The sequence below is a fragment of the Callospermophilus lateralis genome, chromosome 17 (genome assembly GCF_048772815.1).
Source record: "Callospermophilus lateralis isolate mCalLat2 chromosome 17, mCalLat2.hap1, whole genome shotgun sequence".
In the NCBI taxonomy this organism is placed as follows: Eukaryota; Metazoa; Chordata; class Mammalia; order Rodentia; family Sciuridae; genus Callospermophilus; species Callospermophilus lateralis.
In genome coordinates, this window is record NC_135321.1 from 48,387,732 (window position 1) to 48,408,442 (window position 20,711).

At 40.4% G+C, this 20,711-nt stretch overlaps 2 pseudogenes; both read left to right on the top strand.

The window, feature by feature from the left end:
• Positions 1-1,735: 1,735 nt before the first annotated feature.
• On the top strand, positions 1,736-2,522 carry LOC143382741 (large ribosomal subunit protein eL8 pseudogene; annotated as a pseudogene).
• A 17,505-nt stretch (positions 2,523-20,027) lies between these two features.
• On the top strand, positions 20,028-20,422 carry LOC143382839 (ubiquitin-like protein 5 pseudogene; annotated as a pseudogene).
• Positions 20,423-20,711: the final 289 nt, after the last annotated feature.

Genomic DNA, 20,711 nt, shown 5'->3' on the forward strand with positions numbered 1-20,711 from the left:
TTCAGCCATAAAGAATGAAATTATGGCATTTGCAGGAAAATGAATGGAATTTGAGATCATTATGTTCAATGAAATAAGCCAGACTCAGAAAATGAAGGGTCATATGTTTTCTCTCATATGTGGAAGCTAGAGAGGAAAAACGTGGGGAGAGGAAGGGAGCTGAAATCTCAGGAGAATAGGGGGGAGACCACTGGAGAAGAGAAAGGGCAGCGGGGGAGGGTGGGGAGGGCAAGAGGAGGTATTGGGCATAAAACTGACCAAATTATGTTGTTATATTGTGTGCTCATACACAGAGGTAACAACATGCTCCACCATTATATATAACATAATGTGCCAATAAAAAAAATCAAGGTGAGATATTTTCTAATAACTGAAGTTTACATTGTGAAGGTTACACAGCATTCGAGCTAGTTGTATGTTGTAGCCTACTGGGTGGCACACCTGACTAATATAAATGAACTAATGACTAAATTTAACATTTTTCTTTCAGGTGTGCTTTGATTGTGCTGGCAAGCATAACCCATGGGGGTTTCTTTGCATTAATTGCTCAGAGTCATGCTGGTCACTTGGTGTTTGTTTTGGTTTCATCTGTAAATGAATATTCCCTCACTGCATGGGAGAGAATCCACTATTACATAGGGTCCATCCCCTTTACGTGTTCTTTGGCATCACATAAAATGATCAGCTAATTATAAGTAGTGGAGGTTGAAATCTTAGATCCCTAAGTAAACAGGGAAGATGAGTTATTTCTATTCAGGCACTATCTGTAGTAGAGAGCTCATCAGAGATGAGAAGCAGTTTTATGGAGGACAGAGTCAGAGAGGAGGTTTTGAGGTGGCATTTCCTTCCCTTCAGCATCATCTTATAAGTGAGCATGAAGTACACAGTCATGGGAGAAGGTGGTTCAGGTATTGTGGGCTCCTCCTACATCCCATTCCAGGTGGAGAACTCATGTAAATGGTGGGGAAATGTGTTCATTAGCTTTTCATCATGGTGACCAAAATTCCTGATAACACCTTAGAGGAGCCAAAGTTTACTTTGGCTTATGATTTCAGTCCCTGGTCTGCTGATTCCATTGCTCTAGGTCCAAGGTGAAGGGCATAGTATGGTAGAAGGGTGTAGCAGAGAAAAGTGCCTTAGCTCATGGCAGCCAGGAAGCAGAGAGTGCACAAAATATAAGCTCTAAATACATCCCCCGCCCGTGACCTAATTCCTCCACCACACCCTACCTACCTACAGTTATCACCCAGTATAGTAATCCTTCCAAATTATTGATCTATCAAAAGGATTATTCCCCGGGTGAGGTTACACCTCTCCTAATCTAATCATTTCCCCTCTGAACATTCCTGCATTGCATGACATGTGTGTTTGGGGGACACCTCACATCTAAAGCCTAACAGAAGCCTTCCTTGTATCAGGGTGTCACTTCCCACATAATCCTCCAGCTCTGGCTCCCAAGGACACTAATAGTGCAAAGCCTCAGGAAACGATTTCTGTTTGATTTTTAGTGGCAATTTCAAATGTTGATAACATAAAGGTCTTTACCTGGGCTACACTGGTGCCTCCTGCCAGTAAGTTATCTTCACTTCTCACGCCGTGGCTGTAGCCTCTTTGGGACTTTGTCTGCACCAGAGAAAATCACCACCTCTGACCAGATGGCCCATGGTGGGAGGTGGAAAGGGCCTTTTTGTGAAGTAAATAATAAAACAATTGCTCTCTCCTCTAGCTGTCCAAGATGCTGAAAGGAAAGAAAGCCAAGGGGAGGAAGGTGGCCCTGTACCCTGTCGTGGTCAACAAGCAGGAAGCCAAGAAAGTGGTGAACCCACTGTTTCAGAAGAGGCTGAAGAACTTGGGCAATGGATAGGACATCCAGCCCAAAAGGGTCCTTACCCATTTTGTAAAATGGCCCTGCTACATCCGGCTGCAGCAGTGAAGGGATATTCTCTAAAAGTGGCTAAAAATGCCTCTTGCGATTAACCAGTTCACCCAGGCTTTGGACTGCCAAACAGCCACCAGCTGCTTAAGCTTGCCCATATACAGTCCAGAGATGAAGCATAAGAAGCACAGGCTGTTGGCCAGGGCTGAGAAGGCTGCTGGTAAAGGGGATGTCCCCATATAGAGACCACTGGGTCCTTCAAGCAGGGGTCAATACTGTCACCACCTTAGTGGAGAACAAGAAGGCTCAGCTCGTGGTCATTTGCACATGACACAGATCATGTGCTGGTTGTCTTCCTGCCTACCCTGTCACAAGATGGGAGTTTCTTATTGCTTCATCAAGGGGAAGGCCAGGCTGGGACATTGGGTGCACAGGAAGACATGCACACTGTTGCCTTCACATAGGTTAAGTCAAAGATAAAAGAGCTCTGACTAAGTTAGTGGAAGTTATCGGAACCAACTACAATGACAGATATGATGAGATCCATCACCACTGGGCAGGCAATGTTCTGGGTCCAAAATCTATGGCTCACATTTCAAAGCTGGAAAAGGCAAAGGCCTAAGAAGTCTACACTAAACTGGGATAAAGATATGCTGTTGGATTTCTATACATTCATCCAGTGTCTTGAGCTGAAGGCAATAAACTTGTTTGGGTGCAGTAGCAAGCACATGCCCCACAGTGTGAGAGCTCTAGAAACTCATTGTGTAACTTGCATTAAAAGGCTGTACTTAGCAGTAAAATACTTGGAAACCAAGTCCAGATTTTGTGATTGACCAATCACTGCCTTATTTAAGGTAGGGATGAATGTGAGTCTATAAAGCTTTTATTTATACTGATAATATATGATCTAGTAAAGTCAAGTCCCTTGAAATGAAATGAAAAAAAAAGGATCCCAGCCAGGCTCAGGACTTGGAAGCAAGCAAGGCCTACATGCCACCTGCCACAGCCCTTGCCAGGCCCCTTCTGCAGGGTCCATTGAGTGGCCACGGCTCACATCTCTACGTTGCTGCCTTCTCCACTTAGCTTACCTATTTCCCTGTCACTTCTTTTTCCAGGGAAGGAATCAGTGAGGCAAACTATTGGAATTGTGGCAAGCAGTTTTATATTACTTTATGACTTAAGGAATAGTGACTGACATAATGTGGTTATTATACAGGAGCTTTTGTTCCAATAGGATAACATCTATGATAAATCATGATGAGACATTTTGTATGATAGCATGTCATGAGTCGCTGTGGGCTGTGTGGACTGTTGCACATAGTGGCCTAATAAGGGGATAAGTCTGGTGTTGGGAATCTCCTGTGGCGATTAATCATGGGTGCAGGTGAACCTCCCCCTCAAGCTCTGCCAGAGATCCCACGGAGCACCTGAGATGGGTGTGACCTGCCAAGATATCAACTTGCTGACTGCAAGACACCACAAAGCAAGACTCCACCCTGGAAACCCATTTTTAAATTGAATTATTTGGTTTTCTGTTGTTGAGGTTTAAGAGTTCTATATATTTTCTGGATATAATCCCTTGATCACATATGTGATTTGCAAATATCTTTCCTGTTCTTTGTGTTGCCTTTTGACTCTGTTTACAAGTTTTGCTTTGTTTTGGTGCCAGGGATTGAACCCAGCACTTTTTAACTATGGTTTTTAACCAGCAAACCAGGGGAAGGCAGGTAAGAAAGTAAGAGATGGCCAGCTGCTTTGGGCAGTGACCACTTCCAAAGTGGACCTAATTGAACTGGCCCCTGGCCCACTACTTTCAAAGGCTAGCACTCTTCACCTGCACTGCTGGGAGGTCCATAAGTCAGTCTGCTAAAGAAGAGAAGTGGCCAGCCTAACTCACAACAAAGTGAAGCCCACTGCCCAGTACATGACTCACACTTGCACACACACAGCTTCTGAAGAATTCTGTGAGTGACTTACCCTTAACAAAGGTAGCCAAGACAACTAGACACTTGAAGAAATCTGCCTTAACTTGCAAGACAGAAACCAGACAAATAAACTTTGACTCAGAGGAGACAGGAAACAGAATACAAGTTTTTTTTTAATCAGATCTTCAGTGATTCACGAGACAAGAACACTGTATATTTTTCCTTCACCAGGAGATATTAAAATTGAGACACAAAATAAAAGGTGAAATGGAAGAGTCAGATAATAGCGTGATGATATCCCAGAATGTAGAAGAATGACAAAAGATGTAGGAGAAAGAGTAAGAAAATTCAATGATCATTCCAGAGGGTCCAACAAGTAAATGATAGGCATTTCAGAAATTTAGAATAGAGAAAATGTAGGGGAAAAATGATCAGACAATTTAAGATTTATTGGGACTGAAAGGAGTTTCCAATTTGGAAGGGCTCATTCACTATTGAATCAAATGTGTGAAAAAAGCGCTCTGGGAAGGCACATGAGCATGAACTTTCAGAAAACAAAGAATAGGTGTTTTGTTTTTTGCAGTGCTGAAGATGAAAGTGACTGCATATCAGTAAATGTTCTACAACTGAGCTGCACCCCAAACTCAAGAATAGATTCTTAAATCCCCTAAATAAAAAACTGAAATTTCTTTTCCCACAGGTAGCCAAGCTTCAGGCCTTAAGTGTCACTGACAATTCTGAAAGAACTTATATTTACTGCTACTGTTGTCACATAGAAAAGGTTACATGGCTCTTTATCCTGACCTACCCATTTAATTGGTTGTGTAGGACCAGGGAAAGATTGAACAGGTTCTTCCTTAAGCCACAGAGATTTCCCAAAGTTCTCATCAGTTCTTAAGCCTAACCTCCTCTTTACATGTTATTTGTGTATTTTTCACTCCTACCTATGCAGAAGGGTTCTAAAAACACTTATACCATGCCCTGTGAATGCAGGGATTTCACTGATTACCACAAAGATTTTGAATGTTGATATTCTGAGAAAGGCTCACAACACTTCAATTTCTGGTAACTAATACTGTCCAGAACCACAAGATGGCACTTTAGCTACAACAAAGGTGGTTAAATTCCATGGTGTTGGGGAACTGTGGATTGGTGGGAAAGACTCACCAAGGCCCACATATGGCACTATTGATAGAAATAACAGCCCCTATTCTGATTCCATGCTATTTTCTAAAAATAGGTTCTTGATTTAGTACTAAGTGACTTCAATATGTTAATAGGGCGCCAACACTAAAGAAAAGTAAATCTGCAAATGGGTATTTTTTTACATGGCTGTTCTGGACAACATTGTTCAAATGGAGAAATAAGCTGTATTTTAAATCATGGAACAATTTTTTTTCTATAAATCCCCAAGTAAATATTTCTCACTGCACTTTTCAAAATGATTTGGTTTGTCCCATTAACAGTCAAGAAACCATGGTTCCTTATAGCCTGATTCAATTGAAAAGCGCTTAATTCAAGATCTCAAGGGTGACAGTAATTTAGGGGCACTCAGGAAGCACTCTGCTTTCACTGGTGGAAAGCAGAATTTTCTTGAACACACTTAGTACAGTGCTGTGGTAACATAAGTAGCAATGTTCAATGTGCATTTGCTGGATTGTTCTTGGCAAAGATACCTTCTGTCCCTGAGGTCTAGCACATGGTCACTTGGTCCTGAAGAAACCCAGCAGTTAGCAGAGGATGCAGAAGGCCTTCAGGGAGCTTCCAGATGGGGAATTGAGCAGGTTGTCACCTCTCTATGTAAGTGGGACAGCAGAAGACCTGCAAGGCCTGGACCTACCTTTCTTTTCCCGCCATCCTGTCCTAGCACCAGAAGGCGTCTGGGCGCACATCAGAGACACAGAAAGCAATTTCATTACTAGATATTGGTATAAGCTGGATATGAACAAGGAGGGACACATTTGCAAACTTCCCTTAGGTGATTATATAGTGTGCAAAAAAAAAATGGTAAGAAACCATTGGGTTCTCTCACCAGAGCTAACAGGAGAGAAGGTGCTTGAGTAAAAGACACATCTGTCACCCCTCTTTCCTTGATTTGGCATCTTGAGCAATTATTTGACAAACTGTCCTATAGCACTTTAGACCTTCTGAAAGGCCCTAGTGGTAGGGGATTTCTATTAGTGGCTGAGGTCATTAGAGACAGAGCAAGTTGATTTCAGTATGAAGCACTTAATGTTGTGCACAGGAGGGGCAAAAACAAAGCCAGCATGTGGACTCTGCCCTGGGCCAGGTGTCTGTGTTTATGCTATTTAATCTCATCACCCTCCTGCAAGGGGTTACCCATCCATTACTGATAGATACTATGTCATAATGATTATCTGCTTTGTCCACTGTCACACAGGAAATAAAGAAAATGGTGAGAGTTCTACCCTGTAATGCTGTAAAATCTCAAATCCATCTGTCTTTGCTTTGGTCTTAGGTTTACTTCCAAAACCATACATCCTTTTATTTGATTTATAAGTGGACTAATATCCTTTGTTTGAAAACAGTACTTTTCTGACCTGGCCTGTTCACACCACTCAGCATAGGTACTAATAGGAAATGAACAAAGCTGGGGGCTCTGTTTATCTCAAGTGTAATGAAATATTATGAAAATATTAACTATTAATAATTATATTTACTTGAACAGCACATATCATTATCTATTTTGCATTTTTCATAGCTGAGAATTTCAGCACATCTGCCACTTCCTCCTTGCAGTTTTCCTGATTTTTCCAGCTAAAAGCAAGTTTTCTGAGTTGACAGATTTACCTATACATCGTACAGTGCTTTATCATCTTCACCCTCAAGTCATCTTTGTGGACATGCTGTGTCCTGCTACATTACAATACTTTTGAGATTCAGTCTGATATTTATTGTTCCTATAGAACAGGAGCTTAGTGCCTTGAAGAATTATCTCAAATATTCATTGAATGAATAAATTTTTCTCTCTACCATTCCTAATCTCTGACCTAAACAAAGTCCTTTATTAAAAAGGAGAAAAACGTAAATATATCACAAATGAAGAAAAAGGATGTGTGTATGTGTGTGTGTGTGTGTGTGTGTATACATAAATAAGTGCACACATATGCATGCCAAGCTTGGCTTTATGCATCATCACAGATTTGCAAAATTAATAACAGCTGGATTAGTTAATTCATCTACCATTCATTTAAGACTACACCAAAAGGTGTTTGCTATGGGACGGTTCCAGAGCACTAATGGAAATAAATCAGCACTACAGAATTAGGTTTCCTTGAAATCTTTCTTCTGATTTAGATGTGTTCTCCCGAGATGAAGTGCAAATATTTTTGTTCTTGTGTTGAAGCCAACATTCTATGGTTCAGAAGATTCCTCACAGCTAGGATACATGGGAATGTCTGTGGCTGGCCCAACCCTCTGGATAGTGGTTCTTAAATATCTGTAAGGACCACAATCACACAGAGAACTTGTGTCAATTATCTCTGCCCCACATTCTGATCCACTGTGCCTGGAGGTATGACCAAGAAACAGTCACTACTGTAAGCACCCCAGGTGATTGTAAAGCAGAGAGTCCCAGAACACTATGAGGAACACACTGCCAGGTCTTGGAATGGCTCTGCACAAAGCTAAATTTCCTAGTGCATTGGAGACATAATTACTAATGGGCTATGAATAGTAGTAAGACCACAGGGAGTGCCTTAGTCTATAGGGCAAATAGGTCAAAACTGAACTGTAACACAGGAAAAGCCAGATTAATTTGTAGCACTTGTCATATTTCATTCATCATATAAATCTTAGTGACAAGGAGGTAAGTATTTGAAAATACATTGATCAATCCTCTGTTTATAAATTCATGATTTTCATTTAAGGTAATGTTATGGTTTGGATGTGAGGTGTCCCCTGAAAGCACACGTGTGAGACAATGCAAGAAGGTTCAGAGGAGAAATCATTGGGTTAGGAATCTTAACCCAATTGGTGATTTAATCCCGGTAGGGACTACCTGAGTGGTTAACTGAAGTGGTAGGTTGTGGCTGGAGGAGGAGGGAATTAGGGTGTGGCTTTGGTGTATACATTTGTCTCTGGAGAGTGGTGTCTCTATTTGCTTCCCGATCACCTTGATGTGAGCTGCTTCCCTCTGCCCCCCTCTCCAACCATCATGTTCAGCCTCACCTCAAGGCCTAAGGAATGGAGCCCTCAAATAAACTCTTCCTCCTCTAGAATTGTGTTGGTTGGGTCTTTAAAACAGGCGATGAAATGATTTGCATGATATAGAAGACATATTAAGTCCTTATTACCATAAGGGGAGTAGTTGAAGGCCAGATCAGATGCTGTGGAGAATACAATTTATATATTTCAAACTATATTTGTAGCCATCATGTGCAATACGACATAAGAAAAAATAAGTTTTATTAATTTAAGGCTACCCATCTGAAAGGCTGGAGTGCATGCCATAGAAGTGAACAAATCAAACAATTGAACAGGAATTCAAGCATTAGTTTATCTAACTTATTCATTTGTTGTAAAGATCAGAGTTGGTGATGACTGAATCACAAATTAGCAGTGCTAAGGAACTTCAAGTGGTCTTTGAACTGATGGATCATGACCATCCGGGGACTTGCCAAAGGACTGACTTACAGGCCCTGCTGCAGTAAATTCCAGGTCCCTGGACACAGCCTGAGGCCGCTTCTCCCAAACTGGGATAAACTTAATATTATTTCTTTCAGAAACATCTTAACATTCTTCTTCCACCAGTATTCTCTTGCAGTTAACTACTGTCCTATAAAATGAGCAAAAATGAAAATGTACAGAGTAGTCATCGGATTTTCACTGGGAACTTGAGCTATCTCCTTTGCTTGGTTTTCAACCCTTTTTGTTTCCTTTTTAAAAAACATTATTTTTTTAGTTGTAGGTGGACATAACAACTTTATTCCATTTTTATGTGGTGCTGAGGATCGGACCCAGCGGCTCACGCATGCTAGGCCAGTGCTCTCCCTCTGAGCCACAACCCCAGCCCCTCAACCTTTTTTTTTTTTTTTTTTTTCTATGATGAGCTTCAAAGGATTGGCCCAGGACCAGATGCTGTTATATAAGCAAGGCTTTCAACTGTTGTTATTGAATGAAAGGTTGCCACTTCTATCCAAAAGTACTTTGAGAAAACTGACAACTTTCATTTTCACATAGTTAAAAGCTAATCCAGGGGACACCACAGAGAATTTTCTCATGGACATGAATACACCAAAATTCATACCTCCAAGTTTTGCTTTATGTGCAAAAATAAAGTACATAAAGCAAAGAACCATGCCATGTCTTTCTCATTGCTTCTGGCATGTGACCCACTGCTCAGTGCTCTTTAAAGGGTACTGGTCAGGACTGACAGAAACAAGAATGCTTTTTAAAGAAATACAACCAGGGGCTGGGGTTGTGGCTCCGTGGTAGAGTGTTTGCCTAGTGCATGTAAGGCACTGGGTTTGATCCTCAGCACCACATAAAAAAATAAAATAAACAAATAAAACTAGTATAAAAAGTCAACTTTTAAAAATCTTAAGCTAAACAAACAGGATAATGCTAAAAATATTTAAAGTTGGATTAGCTATTTACAAAGAAGAGGAGGTAGCTCTCTAAAAATCTCTTTCTTAACAGAAAAAAAATTTGAATTCCTGAGTTAATTTCTTTTTGAGAACTAGTCCTAAATATTAGGAAAACAGACTTATTGTCGGGGCTTACAAAATGATTTGTAAGAATTTCATTCTTTCTCTAAACGTTTGAGGTAAGAAGTATGGGATACTGGTCACAGTGCAGGTTATGGGCTTTTCTGGTGGTTTCTTTCCAGTTTACTAGTCAGATATTGCATATACCTTTTTCTATGGCTATTGCATTTAAACTAAAGGACCATAATGGCTCAGAATGGCAGCTCTGGGGAGCCCAGATTTAATTCTTGGTTCTGACCAAGTGACTTTAAACTATTTCCTTTTTTTTCTTGGTTTCCTTGGAGTAAAAACAGACTAACTGGACATATGTCACAGTTGTTACAAGGTCTGAGTTGGAAAATACTCATTAAAGAATTTAACAGTTCTGCCCAGAATGAGGCAGTTAGTTAACACTTAATACATATTAGTTGCTGCCACTGTCATCATCAAATAATAAGTAATACAAATGACAAGACTATTTTTAAGAGTCTATTCATGTTCATTCAGAGATGTGTTATTAGTAACTAAGATTATCCAAGGTAAATCTTGCTTTAATTCTTTTGGTGATCATCTGGTTAATAAACTTGTTAGAAAAAGGGACGGGCTCTGTAAAAAGATTTCTTCTGGTGTCATACATAATACATACAATCAGTGTCCCACAATAGGAGAGGCAGAAGAAATCTTATCACAGGGCTTTGTCTTCACAGAAGACTGAAATCCAGAGAAAGGAGATTTCATGAAGTAGAGAAGGGAAGCAAGAATTGGAATTGTTGGCTAAGGATAAACTCAGTGTTAGAGTGCTGGCCTAACATACACAGCATGTGCAAGGCCCTGGGGTCAGTCCCCAGGCACCCCCCCCCCCAATAGGTCTTATTACTTGCCTCAGTAATTAGATGAAGCAAATAAGTCAGAGTCAGTCAAATCTCTTTGTGGAACTGGGGTGAGGGACCTCTCAATGGGCAGAACATGAGCACCTGCTGGTTCACTCTTTAATACGATATTATCAAGTGCCTAGTCTGGGTTAGGAATGGAAGAGACAAAGATGATTAAGCCATAGGTCCTGTCCTCAGAGTTTCTAGTCACCTAAGAGTCATCAAGTTTACTCTGCAGACAAAGGAGACCAGAAACAGGGCAACTGAGAATAATTTGAAATCCATAACAAGTGTTTTCATTCAACTGAGAGGTACAGCAGCCCTAAGTTTTAGGCAGCATATACTAAATTTATTTTCTTTCTTTTAATCAAACCCATAAAACTGAAACTGCACAATGCTGGAGCCTGCATGTGAGGAGCTCTGGGGATTTGACTTGAAGCATTGTGGGAGCCTTTCGAATGCTGGACACATTCATATTCTGTTTGTGGATGATCTGTGCCATTTTCACTTTACTAGTAAAGAAGACAAAAAATTGACAGCTGTGGAAGCCATCAGCCTAACACTATCAATATTTCACTCTCTGAGGCTGAAAAACAATGCAACAGAACATACTGTTTTATTCACTTGAGATCACATAATCAGAGCATCATCATCATGAGCTGAGCACACATTCTGGCTGGTTCCAGGTCAATGGCCATCCTGCCTAGCTCCGGGGGGTATGATGGTAACAATGCAGAAGGCATTTTTCCAAGACAGTTTTGTTTTTTCACTGTCACCACTGTTTTTTTCCACTGTCACCACTGTCAGAACCAGTGCTAGAAGATTCCAGGTGGCACGACTCAAATGTAGCTTTGTGCATTCCCATGACCTCAGGCATAAATATTCTCTTGCTGTCAGCTGAACAACATAGCTCTCCTAGCCATGCCAGGCCTATCAGTCTAGTGAGAAAATACTTGACGACAAGCCCTGTGATCAGTGATCATGGAGTAGTTCAGTGCTCTGAGGCCTACTACTGATTAAAACAGACAGGGTAGTGCCAAGAGTTCAAAAACTGTCCAGGTATCTTCTGCCCACAAATACTTAAACATTTTTTTGTGTGTGTGATAAGATAAATGTAGTGCTGAGGACTTTGGTGTATGCCTATAATTCCAGTTGCTCAGGAGGCTGAGGCAGGAAGATTACAAGTTCAAAAACAGTGTCAGCGGGCTGGGGATGTGGCTCAAGCGGTAGCGCGCTTGCCTGGCATGCCTGCGGCCAGGGTTTGATCCTCAGCACCACATACAAACAAAGATGTTGTCTGCCGAAAAACTAAAAAATAAATATTAAAAAAAATTCTCTCTCTCTTTAAAAAAAAACAACAGTGTCAGCAATTTAGTGAGGCCCTAAGCAACTTAGTGAGATCCTGTCTCAAAATTTCAGAAAGGGCTGGGGATGTGGCTCACTGATTAAGCTCCCCTAGGATCAATCCCTGGTACCAAAAAAAAAAAAAAAAAAATCCATGTGCACGTGTGCGTGCGCGCACAAACACACACACACACACACACAATGTAAAATTTACTATTTCAACCATTTTAAGTTAAAACTTCAGTATATTCAAGTAATTATAGAACTGTTACCACCTGTACCTCCAGAAATTTTCATCATTCTTAACTGCACTCATTCTAATTCTGTACCCATTAAACACTAACTCTTCATTTCCTCCAGCCCAAGCCTGGCAAACACATTTCTACTTTCTGTCTATGAATCTGAACAGTCCAGGTGCCTTTTATAAGTGGAATCACATGGAACTTAACCTTTTGTGACTGGTTTACTTCACTTATCATAATGTTCTTAAGTGTCAGAATATCCTTCCTTTTAAGGTTGGAAGCTATCCTGTTGGGTGCATACCATATTTTGTTTATACATTCATCTGTCAAAGGTCCCATGGGTCACTTCATCTTTTGGCTGCTGAGATAATGCAGTTATGAACACGGGTGTACAAACAGCTCATTAAGGCCCTGTTTTCAGTTCTTTTGGACGTATACCTAGAAAGACATTTTTGTAATTAAAAACAGTAGGGCTACATTGGGAAGCCCTAATGTAGTATCATTTTCATCATGTGCACACCTAAAAATGGGAAAGGAGATTTCATGAAGCCAGAGAAATAAGTTCAACAGACTATGTTTGCCAATTCACAAAATTAACTAAGTAAGTGATTTCTTGGCTAACATCCTCATCCAGTAGAATCCTCAAGTCATAATAGAAAACATTTTAGAATAAAAAAATCTAATTTAATTTGTTTTTCTATATTCTGCTTAGTTTCTCTCTTAATTTATGGATCTTTCTTTAGGGCTAATTCGTTTACTTTAACTTGATTTGTTATTTGTTCAGAGCTCCAGTTACATTGTTTTAAGTCCTTCACTTATTATTCCTAAAATTAGCGGTATTACATTTGAAAGAGAAATGATTGCTGAGCGACCTCAATTAAGCTAAAAAATGCCAAAACAAATGCAATGATAATTAAAGACATTTTGGAGAATTTAAAGTTTTATAAATCATAGAACATATGGCATTTAAAAAATCAGTCTTGCGTGAGGAAAAGGACCTAAAAATCAATGAAGTGTATTGCACTGCACATAATCAGATCTATAACTTTGACCTTTGAAACTGTGAACTTGTTAATGGTGCTCATTAATCAACCAGACTTCCAAGAGTGTCTTCCTCCACATAATATATTATACTCTTACTTAGATATGTTTAACTTCACTTAAATTTGGATGCTGCTACTGTTCTTTACATCAACTGTCAACTATAAAATAAAAATGTGCACAGGATATGTACTGTTTATTTATCTTGCATTCCTTTGGTAAAATATTGTCTGTATTTGGCAGAATTTCCTTGAGGGTATGGCACCATGGCTGTGGAGGGCAGAGGACATTTCATACTAATTACAGGATGACAGAACCTGAGCCTTACCACTGGCAAGTTCAGGCCTGGTGAGTGTCCTTCCTTGAGGGGTTATCAACAAACTTGACTTAATCTTTACAGAATCAGGCTTGTACCCTGAAGTTTCCGTTAGAAAAAAAATAACAATTTTGAGTTTTATGGAAAAGTTGTGGGACAGAGTTGTTTGGAAATTCACATAAATAATGTCACTAAAGTCTAAGCACCTGAAAGCAATTAGGACATCCTAAAGCTAAGCCTGTTCACCTCAGGCTCCAAGCAGGCACGCGTTGACCTGGGCTCAGGAGTGGGCTGTGGCAGCACACAGGCAGACTGGAAAGTGCTGCAACTCTCTGAGAGAGGGTGGCAGGGCTATGGTCCTATTTGTGTTAGATGTACGGTGGTGATGGACACTGGTTTACTTCAGCCAAAAGCAACAAAGAACCAAGTAGGGTCACAAGGCTGTGAACTGGACAGACACTGGACAACTCAAGAAATTTCACAGCCCTGGAAACTGTTTAAATTATCTTCTTCAAAGACAGGTCATAAAGATGGGGTTAGGCTGTTATCCCTTGGTATTAGTGGGGGTTGGTTCCAGGGGTCTCTGTGGATGTTCAAGTCTTTTATGTAAAATTGCATAGTACTTGTATATAATATACATCTTCCCATATATTTTAAATTATCAGATGACTTAGAATACCTAATACATTGCAAAGGTTATGTGACTAGTTGTTACTAGTTTGTTTAGGAAATACTGACCAAAAAAAAAAAAAACAAAACCTGTATATATTTAGGACAGATGCAATCTTTTTCCTAATGTTTTTGGTCTTCAGATGGTTGAATTCATAGATCTGGAACCTGTGGAAATGGAGAGGTGACTGCATAGGGAAACAGACTATTGCCTTAGTCTCAGATGATAGCAGATTGATAAATCTTACTAATTCTCTAAGGCATCAAAAAAGATAATATGAAGAAATTCATACTCAGGTGTTAGCAAATGCCCTGCCCTTGCATGAGTCCCAGGTTTCCTGCCTTCTCACATGGGTTGAGGCAGCAGGTGGCCCTAGGCACTCAGGTCTCTGAATAATCCCAAAGAAGGAAAGCCTAGATGGTTGGCTTCCCTCCTGGAACCATCCACAGGAACCAGCACCATGAGGGGTGGCCCATACTCTTTCCTCTTTAGAGGGTTGTTTTCAAAGACTATAAGGATGATTCAAGGAACAGGGTTAAAGAAATTAACCTAATAGGACTATCTGAGGCTCAAGAGTCCAAAGGATTCCAGCTTGAACCAGACAAAGATTCAGGAATCAACAGAAATTTGAAGTGCAGAATGCAAGACTGAGTTCTGATGGTAAATGGGAAGTATAATCATTCACGACCACCTGGCCACATCACCCACAAGATAACCAGAGCTTAAATATCCTTGTGTTTCCAAGTAGGAACCACCTATTCACAAAGTAGGTTGCAGGCCAGTTGAGCTACCTGAAGACATTAGAGCACTAGCAAGTGTGTGGTAAGGAGCAAATGTGGATGAGGAAAGGGCCTACCACTTTCTCCTGGTTTAAGACTCACCTATGGCTAGAAACATAGGTAAAAAGAGACTTTTAAAATGTGGTCTTTTATATGTCTTGGTTCTGCTTATTTTAAAATAGAATTAGAATCACAAACTGGTGACTGAATACCTATTTGGCCAACACAGTATCAAAAATTGATTAACTTCCAACAAATAAAATGAGAAGATTTAATCAAAGAAATCAAGATCTCTTTCCTCTTTCTAGGGGGGACAGGAACATATATGAAATTGCTGTATGTGAACTGAAGCCGGAAAGGGAATGTCTTCTAGACAAATGCTCTGCACCAGGACCTCACCTGTACTCAACTGGGTCATCCTTAGAGGCCCCATGTGGGCATTTATAACTAACTATACTTTCTGAGACCTGTAGGACCAGAACCCTCACTTAACAAATCATAAAAGAAAAATCTTGACAGTTGTGACTCTAATACTACAGCATGCTGGCAGCATTTCAAATATTGTACTCTTAAAGCAATGGTACACTATGACAAGCTGATGATGGTACTGTGTTTTCAGCCAACGACTACAGAAAGATCCTGAGTTTTACAGAACGAGGGGCACCTGTGAGTTTTACTCTCCGGAGTCACTGCAGTAGGGTGGTTAAGGACTTAGACACATTTGTATTTACTCCTGCTTCTATGTAAAACAGTCCATTTTAGTGTTATTCTAACAGCTAAATGAAGTAACGTGAAAGTGCTCCAAAATGTTTCCGAAATGCTCAAACTACCTTTTCTCACCGAGCAAGAATAAAAGAGCAACTGGCAACCTTTCCCAAAGGTGATATGTTTGCCTTTTCCCACTTAGGAGCTCCTTTTCTATCTCTTAGGGTGAGATACTCAGGGTCAAAGGGCAGTGAACAAGCTGCTCCAACACCTGGCCATTTAGGAGGCGGAGCAGGAACCCTGTCACTGGGAATAAACCAGTCCCGCCCTCCCACTTCAGCAGCTCCCTTTCTGGAGACACCTGCCAGGTTAAACGAAGAGAGAAACTGGACTTAACCGCAGGCACTGAGCTCCCCGAGCCCGGCGTTAAGGCTCAGAAAACTGGGTCCACGGACTCACCGACGAATGAGCCGAGGCGGACAGCAGAGGACCCACGGAAGGGGAAGGTAGTGCGCCTTTTCCTACCTCCCAGGAGCCGGCGGAGCCGGGAGTGGACGCCGCGGCTTGCACCCCACTATCTCGCCTTACCCCAAGTTAAATTAAAGAAATTTCAGGAAAAGAATAGCGTCGGGTGAGGACCGCACCCTCCCGCCGCCAGCTCGCGGAATACCGCATCCGCGCATCGGGGAAACTGAAGAATGGCGGCGCCGGATAATGACGTCAAGCCGGGAGCAACGAGATTGCCGGCTCCCAGCCTGGCTAGAGTGGCCTTTGAGCAGAGGTTCCCGCCAGCCAGCCGCTGTGCGCTTTGAGACCACCGTAGTCCGAGTGGGCGTAGGAATCTACAGACTCAGCCACACAGTGCGTAGTCCGAGTTCTTGGGTAGCCCATAGGCTGAGGGGACTTGAGTAGCCTCGCTCTGTAAATCCGGACACACACCAGATCCTTGTGGTTTTCCTGGTTTGGGGAGGGCCGGTGAGGGGAGGCTGACTGCGGCTCAGATGGCCGCACAGGGAGGGACCGCTTCCTGGGAATCCCAGGCTGGTGGGTTATCTGGGGGACTCCAGGCTAGGGAGTTGTGGCCGTGGACTGCCGGGCCGCTGTCTTCCCCGAAGCTTGAAGTTCGGCGTGATGACAACGCTGCGAATTTGTGAATCAAGTCCTGGGACTCAGGGGGTCCTGTAGTTCGTCAGCATTCCTTCCTCTTTTCTGAAATAAAAACACTGTTTTCAGGGGGGCGGTTGAAGAGAATGAAATAGCAGCCGGGAGCGTGGACTGTAGAGCAATATAAGCAGTATTTATTAATATTTTTAAAAAACCTGGAATCAATTAAATTTGCATTAAGTTCTCTGTTACAAAAGAATACAGTCCCCGTCGCTGATTATGAAGTCGGCTGTGCTGTACCGCATCCTGGGTAGAAGAATCCTTTGCAAAATCGTGTCCCTTTGCAATTTCCTCCCTTGCAGTTTTCCCCGGGAGAGGCTTGGCCAATGAGAAGCCGAGCAGCAGTAATCCTCAGTTGGAATTATACTGTGGAAAAAGGACTGACCCAAACGAAAAGGAATTTTTGCTCTTACTCCCATACATGTCCCTAAAAAGAAAGCTAGGCGCACACTATACCTTGTTCCCTACACTAAGAATACAGGGAGCTAGTAAGAATACAGGGAGTAAGAATCCAGTAAGAATACAGGGACCTAAGGAAAAGATAATTTTGCAGATTCTTGCCCTTAAGTGCGAATGTGAATAATGATGACTGCCTGGACCATTGCAGCCTTTTTTAGAATCAGGGTTCCCGCTCCGCCTCCTAAAAAGAACATTGAGGTTTAATTGTAAATTCATATAGTTAATGTAACTTAAATGTAAATTAAACTTACAAATTGAGACCAAATTAGAATGATTTATTTTAGAAATGTATTTTTTTAATGTAGTGGAAAGAGAAGAAATGAGCTTTTTTGCTAAGTGAAGCAACAAAACAGAGAAGAAGGGGGGGGCGGGAAAAGTAGCCATTATCAGATAATAGGGAATGTTTAAGGGGTACAGATTTTCAGGGATAATTTAAAAATTTTAAGAGATGGGTGGTGACGGTTACATAACAGTGCAGATGTACTAATGCCACCAAATAGGACACTTAAGTTAGTCAAAATGCTTAATTTTATGTATATCTTACTACGATAAACAATTTAAAAGCTATTTTAGAAAAAGCAGTCTGACTAGGTAACTAAAAACGAAAAAGGTAATCACAGACAAAAATGATCTAGAACACTCAAGATAAGGTTATATACAATAAGGCAAGAAAGAAGGTAATTCTTTTAAAGCTGTCCATGAAAATATCAGTAAAATACATTAGTATTTAAATTATAAAACATTTTATAATTCAGTGAACTTAATATACTGTACCCCATTAGGTGCTCTAATATTTTGAGCTTGATAATATAGCTATTATGCCCATTTAACACAAAAAATAATTATGATTTAATCAAAATTTATGATTTAATTAAAAAACCTGGGTAGTTTCACTTTTGGTGATAACTTCAGAGGGGTTCTTGATAGAAGTTATCAGCAAAAGTGAGACTACCCAGGTTTTTTTTTTATTCAATCATAATTTTTAAAATTAAATCATAATTAATTTTATTTGAAAGCTATAAATTTATATATATTAGTCAAGGTTTTTAAAAATTATGATAGTACATTCTTCTAGTCCTTTTTTCTATTAAATCTGTGACATTCTGAAAGAGGAAAATATTGTTGAGTGAAAAAAGTTAGAGATCAGGATACAGCATGATTCCATTTACATTACATCTCCGTGTATGCACATTCTGTATGAGTTCTAAAGCAATATCTACAAACCGTGAGCAATGCCTATCTCTAGGAAAAGCAAGGCCAGCAGTTGACTTACTTCCTCAGAAATTGACTCATTGAGGTAAACAAATGAACATTATATGCTGTGTAATTGGAAAAGTGTGGAGAATCATAAGTTGTACCGAGATATGAAAGCTGCACTAATTCTTCTCACTGGTAAATGCCTCTTCCCTGCCACCAAACACAGCCTTTGAAAATTCAAATTCTTAACTCCTACCAACTTCTCAAGGGGCAATTTGAAAATGCCTATAAAGAATTTTAAATGCACATATTTTTTTTTGTATTTACTTAGAGAGGTATGCTTCATTTGAGAAAAATCTCAAAGATATACATGATATTCTTAATTTGGATAGAATTAAGGACATGTGGGATTAGAAGATGGAGAAGTTATGGAACTTTCATTATTAATGAACTTATATATTTTTTTAATTAGAAAAGTCTTACTCTCAAGTTGCTCTTAAGTAGGAAAAACTGTCTACTGAACCTTTATACCAAAGAATTAAGATCATATACTTACATTCTGGTAGTTTCCAGTTCTGTTTGGAAGACAAGTCTTGTGAATAAATCAATTCAGGAGAAAACTAAGACAGCCTACTATAAGTTCTAAGTTGGCTGTGCTCAAATACATATGGCCAAAATGCAAAATGTGGTGGTTATTATCTAAAAGAAAAGGTCAATTTAAAGGAAATAATGATTAACATGGCAACACTGAATTTATAGGACCAAATGAGAGAGAAGGACTTTCTAGGAGGAAAAGACTTAAACTAATAAACACCTAAAGTGGGAGTAATCAGTTTGTGTGTGAATGTTAAGAGTCATGGTTGGGGGCTGGGGCTGTAGCTCAGTGGTAGAGCCCTTGCCTAGCTTGTGTGAGGCACTGGGTTTGATCCTTAGGATCACATACAAATAAAGAAATAAAATAAAGGCATTCTGTCCATCTACAACTACAAAAAAAATTTAAAAAAGAGTCATGGATGGAAACAAAGACCAGAGTTTTAACCAAGGATTTTAATGCCAAATTTTGTGCTCATTACACTATTACATTAAGTAATGACCAATTTTTTTTGTGTACCTTTATGGAGCCAGGCACTTTTTCTTGTGTTATTTCTACTCCTTATAAGAGTACTGTACACATATATTAACAAGGAAACAGCTTCATTTACCCTAGGTCATGTGAACAGAGCAACCTGAGATAGGGATCTGAGCCTAGATCTAATCCCAAAACCTGTATTTTTCTCAAGTCTTAACTCTTAAATAAGTATATTTTTTAAAAAAGACCAACATCCAATGACAGGTAACATTTTAATTATTATAAACATTAGAATTATTGAGCAACTTTTTGTCCTCATGCTAGCTTTTGAGGTAAGACAGGGTGTACTGGGGACTACCACCATTAGGAAATAACCTGCCACAGGAAACTCTAGGTGTGTGGTTTCCCCTTGGGCACTTTTGAGTTCCCAATTTACCATTGGGGTGGTAGAATCTAGGAAAAAAAGGACCAAGGGGTAGCAAAAGTCTGTCCTTCCTATTGCCTAGGCAAAAGGAAACCTGCTGCACGCTCACCAGTCAACCACATTATGATGCTGGATTGCAGATTTGGCTAGTTCAGGATCTGGGTCCTTGCCACTCCATTTCTATCATGTAGTTTCAATGGATGGAAAGATTTATAGGGCTGGGCTTCAGCGCGGAGAGGTTGTGGCGTCTTCAGGTTCGAGGCGACTCGAGCTCCGGTCAGGATGATCGAGGTTGTTTGCAACGACCGTCTGGGGAAGAAAGTCCGCGTAAAGTGCAACACCGATGACACCATCGGGGACCTTAAGAAACTGATCGCGGCTCAAACTGGCACCCGTTGGAACAAGATTGTTCTTAAGAAGTGGTACACGATTTTTAAGGACCACGCGTCTCTGGAGGACTATGAAATCCATGATGGGATGAACCTGGAGCTTTATTACCAATAGAGCAGAATTCCTTCCCCCCCTGACTTAGCCTCTTGTCCCACGCTCACCTCTCACACTGGTATGGATATTTGTTTTTAAAAACTCACATTAATAAAGACTTAGATACTGAAAAAAAAAAAAGGCGGGGTAGGTGGGAAGCTCCTGCACTGGGAAAAGAATGGAACTGAGAATAAAAAATAGAGGAGAGATGGCATTTTGTATATATTTGGGGACTCAAATGTTGTGAGGAAAAGAGGAATTTACATAAAAACTATGACTATGCTATATTCATTGTAGAATGGAGGCAGTTTTCATCCATTTTATATTGATATTTTGCTCTTTATTTCAACAAGAATTACTTTTGTATATTTAGTTTTTGCAGTGCTAGGGATTGAAATCAAGGTCTTACTAGTGCTAAATAAGCACTCTGTTGCTAA